Genomic DNA, 15,582 nt, shown 5'->3' with positions numbered 1-15,582 from the left:
ATAGGCTCCAGTTTCATCCACCTCATTAGAACTGACTCAAATGTATTCTTTTTAATGGCTGAGTAATATTCCATTGTGTACATGTACCACAGCTTTCTTTTCCATTCATCTGCTGATGGACATCTATGTTGCTTCCATGTCCTGGCTATTATAAACAGTGCAGTGATGAACAATGTGGTATACATGTCTCTTTCAATTCTGGTTTCCTCAGTGTGTATGCCCAGCGGTGGGATTGCTGGGTCATATGGCAGTTCTATTTACTGTTTTTAAGGAATTTCCACATTGTTCTCCATAGTGGCTGTACTAGTTTGCATTCCCACCAACAGTGTAAGAGGTTTCCCTTTTCTCCACACCTTTCTGTGCATTTACTGTTTGTAGATTTTTGGATAGCAGCCATTCTGATTGGCATGAGATCGTACCTCATTGTGGTTTTGATTTGCGTTTCTCTGATAATGAGTGATATTGAGCATCTTTTCATGTGTTTGTTAACCATCTCTATGTCTTCTTTGGAGAAATGTCTGTTTAGTTCAGTTTTGTACAGTTCTTCTTATCACATTCACTGTTACTTATGTATTGACTTATCTAAAACTTTCATTCAAGTTATTCCATAAGATGGCACAGAAAAAAACACAAGGTAAGAATTACTATAATAATTTTTTTAAATTATCTTATTAAAATTCAAGGAAATATTTTTACCATAAAACAGGAAATTATCACACAAATACATAGAAACCTACAGCAAATTGAGTGGAAATTATTTCAATTTATTGTTGCAGTCAGTCTCATCCATATGACCCCAAATAACAGAATTTACAAATTACACATTACTTTATAGAGACCAAGATAAATGAGACAAACCAACATTTTCATTTATAGATAATTTTGCCTTATTTGTATATATCAGTTCACAGTGGCTTTATCTGTACTATGTTGTATGTTGTCATTTGAAGGCAAATTAAAGATTTCTTTTCCATAATCTATTAGATCATGAAATTGATTGTTATAATGATAATGCAATTTGGAAGACTTAGCGTTTTCAAAAACTATATTTTACACATTGTGCTTATTATTATTTTTGCTCATAGCAACCTTTGAATAGGTCTATGTTTTTAATCCACATTTCAAAGATGATAGAAGTAGGATACAGATGCTTTGCTTTTTGCTATAAAAGATGCTTTGCTCTTTGCTATAGAAGTACCACATGAATAGCCAACATTTGGGTCCTGGCTATTTAATAGTACTATCTTGTACTGTAACATAGACCAAGACACATTGTAAACCAATTTGGAAATATGTTTGTCAATTCACTATCATGAAGAACTGAAAGCACATATTCAACAGAGTGAGGTACGCATATACAGAAATTTTACTTATAATTGGGCTTCTTGAGTAGCTCAAATGTTAAAGAATCTGCCTGCAACGTGGGAGGCCTGGGTTTGACCCCTTAGTTGGGAAGATCCCCAGGAGAAAGGAAAGGTTACCCATGCCAGTTCTGGCCTGGAGAATTCCATAGAATGTATAGTCCATAGGGTGGCAAAGAGTCGGACACAACTGACAACTTTCACTTTTCACTTTCATGCATTGGAGAAGGAAATGGCAACCCACTCCAGTGTTCTTGTCTGGAGAATCCCAGGAACAGTCCGGTGTGCTGCTGTCTATGGGGTCGCACAGAGTTGGACACAACTGATGCTACTTGGCAGCAGCAGCAGCAGGGTTTGAGAGAATTGTTTAGGACTTTGAATAAAATGATAATGTCAATATGTTATAAATACATTTTTTAAACACAAAATTGTACAATTTGATAATGGACAGTATATTGTACATAAATTAAACATGACTCACAGGTGGGGATCTCTAATATTTCTCCTCAAAGTAGCTCAGAGCCTAGGCTGGTTATTCAAGGTATCATGTACCCTGGCAATAGATGAGTGTAGACCCTGAAAAAATGCCAGCTTATTCAAGAGAAAGGAGAATGAAAGAAATGTCTAGAATCAAATGAGTGTAAATAGAATGAAAAAGTGGAGTTAGGTCTAACTGGTAAGCAAGGTGATACTTCAGTGAAATTAGCAGCAAAGAATAATCACACAAATAAGAACATCTAAGTGATTGACTGTGTACTGATGCAAAAACAACAACAAAAAAATACAATTTGAGTGACTCCCCCCAAAAAGGGTGTACAAGGTTATTCTGGGTTAGTTATACTGTGAACATTTTGTTGTTGTCATTAACTGAATCCTGACAGAGGTATAGCATATACTGAGGAAGGGTACATTCCAGACAGATGAAAACAAGATTATAAACCTGAAGGCATTATACAGTGCAGTATGTTCTGGAAGTGGATGGAGCCAAATACTATTCTATTTTAAGAAATGAGAAAGAAAACAATGGGGTAAAGATTTCAAAGGTAAGAAGAAGTTAATCATAAGCAATATTTTATTCCATTTCTAATATAAGATCTATTTTTGTACTTAACAGAGACCACTGAATGATTTTAAGCATGGAAATAAAATAATTCAATTTGTATTTTACAGTACCCAGTTTGCAGTTGGGAAGAGATATTTGATGGGGCATTCCTGGCCATGTGACTTTACATAACACTATACACTGTGATTCTAGATAATAATGTCCAAGACACTGTGAGATCAGAAAGTTTCCCAGGTGGTGAGGTAGTAAAGGATCTACCTGCCAATGCAGGAGAAGAGAAAGATGCAAGTTCGATTCCTGGATCAGGAAATCCACTGGAGTAGGAAATGGCAACCCAATCCAGTATTCTTGCCTGGAAAAATGCAGGGACAGAGTAGCCTGGCAAGCTACAGTCCATGGAGTAACAAAAGAGTTGGATGTGACTTAATGTCTGAGAATGATATTAAAATAAGAACTGAATTGGAAATGAGTAGGTAGGTTAAAAACAAGTCTCAGAAAATAGGTGTACATACTTTAACTCATTATACTATCCTAGCCTTTCTTTCCTTTTCAAAATTATATTACAATTCCAGACACCATATATACATCATAAAATGAGGAAGATAACTATATAGAGAGCCTTTTACATTTGATAATCATGTATTATATGATTTGCAACAATTTGCTTTATATTTCAATTTTTTTTTTTACATTTTATAAAGCTCTATTTTGTACTATGTCTTTTGATCCTAATGGCAATTAGGTAACCAGAATACCCCTTTGGGGGGAATTAGTTTTAGGTGAAGTAATTGAAATCTCAGGGGCCCCAGGGAGGTGATTAAGATTTTTATTCTGCAACACAATGCTTAAAGATTATATAAGAACAATAAGGCTACAGACATTACTCACATAGACTCCCAATTTATTCAAGTTTAAGAGAAAAAAGAATGTAAAGCAAAAACTATATTAAGTATTCATCTTATCATGAATTTCCCAGCACATGCTCCTTTTAATTTAATGATTCTTTAAAAATGGACATTTAAAGCAGGAAACACAAAACATATGCTGTAAGAAGTACTATGGAGGAGTTATATATGTGGGTGGACATGAATCATGCTCACCTAATAGAATAGCTCTTGCTAAGCCTTTGAAATACTCTGTGCAATTAGTTTATTCAAGACATTTGCAAAATTATTATTTGCCTTGCTTTTGTGTCTCTGTTTCTTCTTGTGTCTTCCAAGTTATGACCTGATATTAAAGATATCTTGATATCTATTTAATCTTAGAAAAATATGAATTTAAATTTAGAATCGGTCTTCAGTATAGCCCATTTTTTCTTCCAATGTATCCCAACCTGTTAATTTAAGATGATATTGAAAAAGGACTAGAATTAACTTTAGGTTTACCCCTTTCTGGATGCCACCTTTAATAAGCTTGGAAAAAGCACTTGAATGCTTTGAGTTTGATTATTCTTTTCTATAATTTTGAGAAGAGTATCTGTTTTGAACACCTCTCTTGGATATTAAAAATCAGATGAGATAATGAATTCATTATTAATGGAACATATATTGAAAGCAATATGGTATAATGGTAAAGAATGCAGGCTGAAGAACTAAATTCTGTGTTTAAATACTGATTTTGCTACTTTTCACCTGTGTATGCTCATCAAGGAACTTAGCCTCTTTCTACCTCAGATTTTTTGTGTCTAATATAAGTATGATAATAATAGTTCTGACCTGATTGTGGAAATAAAATGTAATAATCTATCCAATGCCCAAAGAAATATACTAAGAATTATTCAAATGGTGGTGGTGGTGGTGGTGATGATGATGGTGTTGGGAACATGCCAGACACCACGTACAGTGGTGAGGAATTCACAATCTTTTTTTTTTTTTTTTTTCAGAAGGAAACCTAGAGAAATAAAAAGGCTTAAGAAGTTTAACATTATAATGCAAACATTCTATTAATAAAAACCTATGATATTTCTGAAATTTAACTCATAAAACCTACTAATAAATTTAAGCTTCCTTGAATGATTTGCTAAATCAAAATGTGAGCATGTCGAGCTACTTTTAGGTGCTTTGTTTTGACAGAATCCCTAGGAGAATATGGGATGTAATGCAAAGTTCCAGAGTCTATCTCATCCAGCTTTGTGTTGAGATCTCCTCATCTGTAAAATGAACTTGCTGAATATCATGTTTTCTTCAGTTTATTACAGGCTGATACTTAATGCTCTAGTAATTCCTTTATGTATAAGCCTACAGCTGAAAATATGATCTTGGTGATTTTCTTAAAAGGTAACAGTGGGTACCAATTAATGATTTAACTTCTGAAATGCTGAAAATTAGCAAATATATTTAAAGATACTCATATAACAACAAAATAAAAAGAGAAGTTCAGCTAACATTTGCTACTAGTGAGAACTCGATTCCTCAGTCATGGGTTGACTTGTTTGCTGGGAGAGTCCACATTCTTCTTCTTTTGTTGCATATATTATTAGTACCCATTTCACTCAAAAGTGTTTCAGCTCACATGTAAAATATATAGTCACCTAATATACGATTTGAATGTAATTTATGAATAAATATGTTAAATCAAAGTTAGTACCTGTGTCTTGATGTGCATTTTTAGAGCTAAAAATCAAATTCTATGAAATTGGGCCAAGTAATGGTGAATGCAGTTTATCCTATAAAATGAAAGTGAGTGTAATTTTCAGGGAAAAGGAGATATACAATTTTTTAACAGTGCCTAGGATACAGTATGGAGAAGGCAATGGCACCCAACTCCAGTACTCTTGCCTAGAAAATCCCATGGGCGGAGGAGCCTGGTGGGCTGCAGTGCATGGGGTCTCTAACAGTCAGACACGACTGAGCGACTTCACTTTCGCTTTTCACTTTCACGCATTGAAGAAGGAAATGGAAACCCACTCCAGTGTTCTTGCCTGGAGATTCCCAGGGACCGGGGAGTCTGGTGGCTTCCGTCTATGGGGTTGCACAGAGTCGGACACTACTGAAGAGACTTAGCAGCAGCAGAAGGATACAGTAAGCATTATTCAGATAGTTTATGATACTGATAATGTGCCAGAAACTAGGATACAGTGGTTAAGAATTCACAGTCATTTATTTCAATGGGAGAAAAATGAGCATGAACTGAAGATTTAATTCTTGGAATACTGAACACTGATGTATATTTTGAAAAAGATACTCATAGAACAGAAATAAAGAGAACTCCTGCTAAATTGAACTTATTGGATATTTTGTATGGTAATCATAATTCAGCAAGACTTTACCTCTCATAGTGGTGCATGGGTCTTGAAGTCAAACATTTATGTTTGAACTTTGGCTCATGTTCAAGACCTTTGTTTGTATTTTTAAATTTTATATATTGTTCAAATTAACTAACCTCTTGAATCTCAATTTGATAATTGTAAAACAGAGATAATACAAGTCATCTTAAGAGATTTTCATGAAAGTGAAATGGCATAATGCAAGTGCCTAGATGACTGAAATAAAGTTTGAGAAACTGTTAGCAACTGTGGCTACCAATTCTGTGTTGATGACAGTGTCATTATTTATAGTAAATTCATGATGCCCAAAAGAAGTATCTTTGAAAAATTACGCAAAATCAAAATGAGCATACATTTCTTTTAAAATAAATATTATTGAAGTAGTTAGTAACATGTTTGATTTAAAAAAAATTTTTCCCAAGGACCATTATTGAATGCTTATAGTATATTAAAACATAAAAAGGAATGTAGGACAAAACAATGTTTAACACAGCATTATAAAAAATCCTTTATAGATTATATTGTAAAGATAAAAGAAAAAAAATATCTTCTTGGGTACATGTGACTCCCAGCTTGAATTTTTAAAAATTCCACTCCAATTTGTAAAACAACAACAACAAGAATAACAAACAAAAGGCACACACAGAAACATAATGACCACAACATTCTCAAAGCTGTGCAGTGCTCCAGTGGCTTATACTCTCACAGTTCAAAACACATTTCCAAAAACTTCCTTGGACCCTCATGAAAAATCCTGTGAATAAGGCAAACTATGTCACTCAATCCGTATTCCTACATTTTCTCCAAATAGATAATTGACAATTAGCATCACTTCAACATCAGAAACATAAACATGTAGAGCGACTTTGTGATGTGTCTAAAGAATGGTTTAATTACGATATAGTGGGTCAAAGATTGAATTTTCCTTTTTCTACATAAAAGCAGTGTTCACTGCCAAATAATGTAGAGAGTATAGTTTGGCTTCAGCATCTATCAATATGAATAAAAAATAATTATCTCTCAAATGTTGCAAAATTCAATAACATGCCTAGAAATTTTCACATAATAGTCTGCAGATAATAAATGCCTCTACACCCTAGCACCTTTCTTCTCTTCTAAAATCATTAAGAGATGTCAGTTCTACAGTAGAAATGATTTCATGATCAGAAAATTAGAATTAACATTCTACCATTGAATGTCAGAAGATGTTACTGAGTTTTTGTTGCAAATAAAATTCAAAAAATAGTACCTTCAGTGTTTCTAACATTATTACTAGTAGTAAATATAGTATTATCAGCAAAATAATAGTTAGTTCAGTTCAGTTCAGTTCAGTCATTCAGTCATGTCCGACTCTTTGCGACCCCATGAATCGCAGCACGCCAGGCCTCCCAGTCCATCACCAACTCCCGGAGTTCACTCAGACTCACGTCCATCAAATCAGAGATGCCATCCAGCCATCTCATCCTCTGTCGTCCACTTCTCCTCCTGCCCCCAATCCCTCCCAGCATCAGAGAAATGACTGTTAGACACAAATAGCAATAACCATGAATGATGACTAGATTTTATATAGTGCTTTTTTGTGTCTAACATTAGTCATTTCTATCTTCACCATAGCCCTATGTTATTATCCTATTTTAGATATAAAAAAAGTATTGGGCTTGACTTGCCCCAAAGCATAGCTCTATTTACTGACAAAGCTGATATTTGAACCCAGGAAATTTTCACTTCCAGTGTTCATGCTGTTTATTATTCTATAGATTATTTGTAATTTATGGAAGATTATAATAGGGTTATCTCTGATATTTTTTAGAAAAAAAATGACTGTTTTATTATTGCTTGACTAAGCAGATGGAAATGCTTGCTTTTTAAACATTTTTTTTAGGCAGACACAATATGAAATAAACAAAAAGGTTAAATAACATTCATATGAGCTTCTTTTTTCTTGTTGTTTCCTATTTCCATGTAGCAAAAATGTTAGTATTTTATTTCTTGAAGAAAAGAAATGTTAAAATTGACAAATATTTTGGGATATATAATTGTGTGCCTTTTGTGTGTCTTAATTATGTAATGAAAATTTGCTGTTTGCACATATTCTACTTTATATCAACATTTTAAAAAGCCAGTAGATGTAAATAATGAAATAATATTGAGGAGCTCTGCATTTCTGGAGAGGACATACAAATAAAATAACCAAAACAGTAATTCCAAATTATATGAAGTATAGCATTTTCCAAATTCTTCATATTCTATAATGTAACTATTTGCATTCTCAAGATAAGGAGAATCCATTTTTCTTGAACATATTAATAGACTGGGCAACTGAAAAGAAAAATTCAACAGACCTTAAGGATTGTCTCTCTAGTCATTTTTGCACTGATGGTTCTAGCTTGCAGCAGAAGGTAATAATATCTTTTGAATTATTAAGCCACTAATTCACTTGACTTGCCTCTTGAGAAATCTGTATGAAGGTCAGGAAGCAACACTTAGAACTGGGCATGGAACAACAGACTGGTTCCAAATAGGAAAAGGAGTACATCAAGGCTGTATATTGTCACCCTGCTTATTTAACTTATATGCAGAGTACATCATGAGAGATGCTGGGCTGGATGAAGCAAAAGCTAGAATCAAGATTCCCAGGAGAAATAGCAATAACTTTAGATATGCAGATGACAGCACCCTTATGGCAGAGAGTGAAGAAGAACTAAAGAGCCTCTTTATGAAAGTGAAAGAGGAGAGTGAAAAAGTTGGCTTAAAGCTCAACACTCAGAAAGTTAAGGTCATGGCATTTGGTCCCATCACTTCATGGCAAATAGATGGGGAAATAGTGGAAACAGTGGCAGATTTTATTTTGGGGTGCTTCAAAATCATTGTAGACGGTGACTGCAGCCATGAAATTAAAAGACGCTTACTCCTTGGAAGGAAAGTTATGACCAACCTAGACAAGCATATTAAAAATCAGAGACATTACTTTGCCAACAAAGATCCATCTAGTCAAGGCTATGGTTTTTCCAGTAGTCATGTATGGATGTGAGAGTTGGACTATAAAGAAAGCTGAGCATCGAAGAAAATGTGCTTTTGAATTGCGGTGTTGGAGAAGACTCTTGAGAGCCCCTTGGATGCAAGGAGATCCAACCAGTCCATCCAAAAGGAGATCAGTACTGAATGTTCATTGGAAGGACTGATGTTGAAGCTGAAACTCCAATACTTTGGATACCTGATGTGAAGAGCTGACTCATTTGAAAAGACCCTGATGCTGGGAAAGATTGAAGGCAAGAGGAGCAGCAGACGACAGAGGATAAGATGGTTGGATGGCATTACTGACTCAATGAACATGAGTTTGGGTAAACTCTGTGAGTCGGTGATGGACAGGGAGGCCTGGCCTGCTTCAGTCCGGGTCGCAGAGAGTCAGGCATGACTGAGCAACTGAACTGAACTGAACTGAGTTCACTTTTAACATTGATGAAAACTTCAAGGCATATCTTATTATAAGATTAATTATGAGGAGATATATATTGCTACTTTGAGTTGCACTTCATATTTTATAACAAATATAGCATTAACATTAACAAATATGGCATCATAGATTTTTAAATTTTTTAATTAAAGGTCTTGACAAGTTTCCATGTTCTTATTATAAAAGTACAATACAAGCTTTTTTGAGAAAAACAAAAGCATACAGAAGCAGAAATTTTAAAATATGTTCTAACCAAGTGGCTACTATCATATAATATACATGATAAGATAATGAACTTTGCTGATTTTTTCTTTTCTCTTATTATGTATTCTAATATTTTCTAAAATGTTCATTTTATATTTTGAATATCAATATAAAACCTATACTTGTAGAAATATATGTTTAAGTTTTTATTCTTATGCAACTTTCATTTTTCCTTAATTTTATAATATCTTTCCCATAAGCTCTTCAAGCTCATAGAGGTAGAGATAAAATGTTTAGTGTTAAAATTCACAAAGGAAACCATAAAATCCCTAGCTAACTTGTAATTTGATTTTGATAATTAAGCTGTGCTGGGGCTCTACATGGAGTGAATTTTGAGACTGTAAATTTTCCTTTGGTGATAGCCCATAAGAGAATAATGTGGAATGAAACACGAAGGAGGAAGGATCACAAGGATGAGACCTAAGGGCTCCAAAGGCCTGAGAACTGTGTGACAACTTTGAGAAAAACAGAACTTGAGAGACTTTAACTAAAGATTCTAGCAGGAAGCCTTTTGTTTTCACCTTTGGCAGACCTTACGGTTCCATTTTAACTTCATGAACTGAAAAAGAATAGCATAGGTAGGCAGTCCAATCTCTATAAAAAAAAAAAAAAAGATTTCAGAAAGTAACATCAAGTTAGCAATGTGATCATACTTAAAATTAATAATACTTACTTACTACCACCAAATATCCCTTCAGTATTCAACTTTTCAGTTGGATGATGTTGTCTTTGAATCATAATCCAAATAGGATCTTCATATTAGGTGCTTTGTCTCTTAAAGTCTCTTTTATCTGTAACTTCTACTTCTGTCTCTCACCTCACCCTCCTCTTACAATTTATTTGTTGAGGACACAGATACCTGTCATGAGAGTTTCCTGCTGTCTGCATAATGCTGATTTCATCCCCATCGTATGATTTAACATACCTCTCTGCCTTCTTTAGATCTTGTAAATTCTACTTATTTCTAGAAGACTTTTCCCTTTTGGACTATTACAGCAAAAGGCAGCAGGGTTCTTCCACAAAGAAATTCATAAAGCATAACTGTCTTTTCTTTTGTCATAATAATAACCATTGTTGATCAATTAGTACTCGGTATAGAAAAATAATGATGTTTTAATTCTATAATTCTTTTAAATTTATAGATAGAATATTCTTATAAAAATTCATCTAATTTTCTGTATTTCTTGAATACACACACACACAGTTCTTTCTTATCACTTTTACCTTTTTAGACATTTTGGGGCTTTATTTCAGTTTTATTTTCTAAATATTATGTTTTAGATTGGATATATTCTCTTTTGGCAATCTTTGTCATATAGTCTTCATTTCATAGATTATAGTTGTTTATTCTCATTTCTTTGATTAATTCATTCAGTTCTTATTTTATATTCTCCTTTTATTTGTCCATTTGGATCAGATTCTTTATATTTCTGATTTTTGGTGTTACTTCAATTCTTCAAATGCTGTTGAGTTACATTTAATTCATGTCAGAATGCTATCTTACACTTTTGCTAGCTTAGTTTAGAGAAATTTTTTACTTAAAAATATTATGTTTATGTTTTCTTTTATTCTTATGGTAAATTTGATGGATTCCGCATTCATAGTTTATTGATTTTTTATCATTGTTTGAATTTTTCTGGAACTAACAAAAGAAAACTTCTGTAAAGTTGACATTTGGTGGCTCCCAGAAATGGCAACCCACACCAGTACTCTTGCCTGGAAAATCCCATGGATGGAAGAGTGAGGTAGGCTACAGTCCATGGGGTCACAGAGTCAGACACGACTGACTGAGCAACTTCATTTTCATTTTCATTTCTTAATGAAGGAACATCAACCTTTCCTGTTTCTATAGTGATTTTTCAACAAATGGAAACTGATGGAATCTCTTCTGTTCTAACACATGATACTTTACTTTTGACACTTTACTATTTTCTAATTCCAGTGAAGTTTGATTTTCAGCCATCTCTTTATATCTCTTCACCATTAAGCCTCCAAAGAGTCCCTTCCCAAAGATCCTTCATTCCCTTCAGAGTTATGGCTTGTGTGACAGTGCCATCTTTGTTATCACATAATTGAAAGTCCATTCTGTTTAATTCCCTATTAAATGTTCTGTGTTTTCTTACCATGGTTAGGACCCTCTGTTTCTGAATGTGAATATTATTAGATGTTACAGAGGAGACTTGTGGGCTGCAGTCCGTAGAGTCACAAAGAGTTGTCATGACTGAGTGTGTGTGCATGCGCACAGATGTTATCACACAGATATTATCTGTGGCCATCTCTACTAAACCCTATAGTACTCTCCTATGATGATCACAACTGCCTGTGACCCTCCATTCAGGTTTGGGCTCCACTTAAGTACAGGCATTAAACACACTCTGTGGGCTTGGGTGGTTCTGTACCATTTAAGTAAATTTAAGGCATATAGTAGTCTCTGTGGCCGCTCTTCTGTTAATATTAACTATGCAAGATTTTCTTATCTAATGTTATTTATCTTCAATTTTTCCTTTGGATAGTGTGCAGAAATTTAAATTCAAAAAGCTTCCATTATCTTTAAGGTACTTGGAAATTCTATAATAATATTATGAATGAAACAAAGGTGCCAGATTTTAGAAAGAATTCCAAATCATGAAGTCCTCCAGAAAAGGAAGATAATTGCATTTTATAAAGCAAAGTGTTTATTGTTAGAATATTTCTTTATCTCATTTAGAGAACTTTGAATAGGCAGAATATCAAAATGAGAGTGTTCTAAGAGGTATAAGCAATACTGCACTGGAATCTAAGCATGATGAAAGTAAAGAAGATAAAGGAACACTGGGAATACTTTATTTTATCAAATATCAGAACTTGCATGAGTTAAACTGCCTAATTTGTTTAAAATATTAAAATGTCATTGAGAATAGTAGTATATTAGGATTTTAAAAATTGGATAAAGTCTTGAATTAGCCTATAACAATCTTTCTATAATTCTTCTTAACTAGTATAATTCAGAAAGCTTTCCAACAACTGCAAAACAACAACAACAGCCCCAAAATATTCTACATTTGCCAAAGTAGCAGGTATGAAGATATATGTGGTCTTCTTGGGTGAAAGTGAGGTCGCTCAGTTGTGTCCGACTCTTTGCAACCCCATGGACTGTAGCCTACCAGGTACTCTGTTCATAGAATTTTCCAAGCAAGAGTACTGGAGTGGGTTGCTATTTCCTTCTCCAGGGGATCTTCCCAACCCGGGATCGAACCCAGGTCTGCATTGCAAGCAGATGCTTTACTGTCTGAGCCACCAGGTGGGTCAGTGGTAAAAAATCCTTCTGCCAGTGCAGGAGCCGGAGGAAACACAGGTTTGATCCCTCAGTCAAAGATCCCTTGGAGGAGGAAATGACAATTCTTTTCAGTGTTCTTGCACAGAGAATGTCATGAACAGGAGGAGCCTGGCAGGCTACATTCTGTGAGGTTGCAGAGTCTGACATGACTGATGAACTGAGCATACACATGAAGATACAATAGCTGCACTTCACAGCAAAACCAAAGAATGTGCTGGTGCTAAAGAGCTAGTGGATAGCAAGGTGGTTATACTTTCAGCACTCTGGGAGTAAAAGACAGGCTCAAGAGAGTTAGAGCTGTAGCTTCAGCAACTTCCAGATTGAATACCAGGTTTAGAATTTATGACAGCAGATCTCCTCTATTTGAGTTCAGTTCAGTCGCTCAGTCATGTCTGATTCTGTAACCTCATAGACTACAACACACAAGGCTTCCCTGTCCATCACTAACTCACGGAGCTTGTTTAAACTCATGTCCATTGAGTCGGTGATGCCATCCAACCATCTCATCCTCTGTCATCCCCTTCTCCTCCTGGCCTCCATCTTTCCTGGCATCAGGGTCTTTTCCAAAGAGTCATTTCTTCACATCAGGCGGCCAAAGTATTGTAGCTTCAGCTTTAGCATCAGTCTTTCCAATGAATATTCAGGACTTATTTCCTTTAGGATTGACTGGTTGGATCTCCATGCAGCCCAACGGACTCTCAAGCATCTTCTCCAACACCACAGTTCAAAAGCATCAATTCTTCGGCACTCAGCTTTCTTTATAGTCCAACTCTCACATCCTTACATGACTACTGGAAAAATCATAGCTCTGACTAGACAGACCTTTATCGGTAATGTAATGTCTCTGCTTTTCAATATGCTATCTAGGTTGGTCATAGCTTTTCTTCCAAGGGGCAAGCATCTCTTAATTTCATGGCTGCAGTCACCATCTGCAGTAATTTTGGAGCCCAAGAAAATAAAGTCTGTCACTGTTCCCATTGTTTCCGCATCCACTTGCCTTTATGAGATGGGACCGCATGCCACGATCTTAGTTTTCTGAATGTTGAGTTTTAAGCCAGTGTTTACACTCTCCTCTTTCACTGTTATCAAAGGGCTCTTTAGTTCCTCTTTGCTTCCTGCCCTAAGGGTGATGTTATCTGCATATCAGGTTAGTGATATTTCTCCTGGCAATCTTCATTCCAGCTTGTGTTTCATCCATCCTAGAATTTCGCATGATGTACTCTGTATGTAAGTTAAATAAGCAAGGTGATGATATACAGCCTTGAAATACTCCTTTCCCAATTTGGAACCAGTCCATTGCTCCATGTCCGGTTCTAACTGTTGCTTCTTGACCTGCATACAGGTTTCTCACGAGGAAGGTGAGACAATCTGGTATTCCTACATCTTTAAGAATTTCCCAGTTTTTTTGTGATCCACACAGTCAAAGGCTTTGGCATAGTCAATAAGATGGATGTTTTTCTGGAACTCTCTTGCTTTTTCTAAGATCCAGCAGATGTTGGCAATTTTATCTCTGGTTCCTCTGCCTTTTCTAAATCCATCTTGAACATGCGAAAGTTCTCAGTTCATGTACTTTTGAAGTCTTAATGGAGAATTTTGAGCATTACTTTGCTAGCATGTGAGATGAGTGTGAGATAAATAACTTCCCCTATGTAGAGACTAGTTTTTAAGAGATAGAAAACCACCTGATAAACCTAGAAGATGTATGTGGGCAATAGAAAAATAAAACAAAAACAGTCTCAATAATTGGAAAATCACAAGAAAAAAAAAGAGGAGTGAATTTGAAAACTTCAAAGCTGAACTGGATGCAGAACACTCCCAGAAGGTCCGGGAAGTGGAGTATATTCAGAAAATGAGGCTGAAGAAGTAGAGGTATTTTTGAAGAGCCCTTCCAGCAGGATTTGGAATAGTACCTTTCCTCAGCTTGCCTTGCAGATAGCTGAGAGGTGAGGCAGTGGAAGACAAGGCACCCTGGCAGCAAGGAGTTTCCCTGTGTGTGCAGAGATAGTATAATGCCATGTTCCCTAGAATGGAATAAAGTCCTCATAAGCCCTGTTCTGTTGTTGGACCTTCAAAATCAAAGAGGATGCACCATGCCCTCTTTGTCTTGACCCTGTTTTTGCCTCATTCTATAGCTATAGGCTTTAATCTCAGATATTTAAAAGACAGAGAATATCTTTTTAAATGAGTAAAAAATACAAATAAATATGCACATAATCCTACAGCACATAACAATCTCAATTACTATTTTAGTGTCATTTTTACCAGTTTTTGCTTATTAGAGGGTTAGTCCATTTGAGAGATTCTATTTATGTAATTGCTATAAAATATACATATATATGTGTATATATATATATGATTTTGTGTCTGTTTTTGTAATATTATCTGGGAATCTCTCTTCCTATATTATTAACATTTTTAAATATAAAAATACTGTTATATCATTTCCATCTCTCTACGATTTTTTTTCCCTAGAGCCTTTTATATAGAGTGAAGTAAGTCAGAAAGAAAAAATTAAATATTGTATATTAACACGTATATATGGAATCTAGAAAAATAGTACTGATGAATCTACTTACAGGATAGGAATAGTGACACAGACATAGAGAACAGACTCATAGCACAGTAGGGGAAGGAGAGGATGGGACAAATTGAAAGAGAAGCATTGAAACATATACATTACCATATGTAAAATAGATAGCTAGTGGGAAGTTTCTGAATAACACAGGAAGCTCAACCTGGTGCTCTATGACAACGTAGAGGATGGGATGGGTGGCAGTGGGAGGGAGGTTTAAAAGGGAGGGAACATAAGTACACCTACCACTGATTTATGTTAATGTATGGCCAGAAACCCAAACAACA

General features: G+C 35.2%; 1 pseudogene; it reads left to right on the top strand.

The window, feature by feature from the left end:
• Positions 1–612: 612 nt before the first annotated feature.
• Positions 613–14,663, top strand: LOC138443362 (dysbindin-like; annotated as a pseudogene).
• The last annotated feature ends 919 nt before the right edge of the window (positions 14,664–15,582 follow it).

The sequence above is a fragment of the Ovis canadensis genome, chromosome 1 (assembly GCF_042477335.2).
Source record: "Ovis canadensis isolate MfBH-ARS-UI-01 breed Bighorn chromosome 1, ARS-UI_OviCan_v2, whole genome shotgun sequence".
In the NCBI taxonomy this organism is placed as follows: domain Eukaryota; kingdom Metazoa; phylum Chordata; class Mammalia; order Artiodactyla; family Bovidae; genus Ovis; species Ovis canadensis.
The sequence above is the reverse complement of the archived record's forward strand: the minus strand, read 5'-3'. Positions and strand labels throughout refer to the sequence as shown.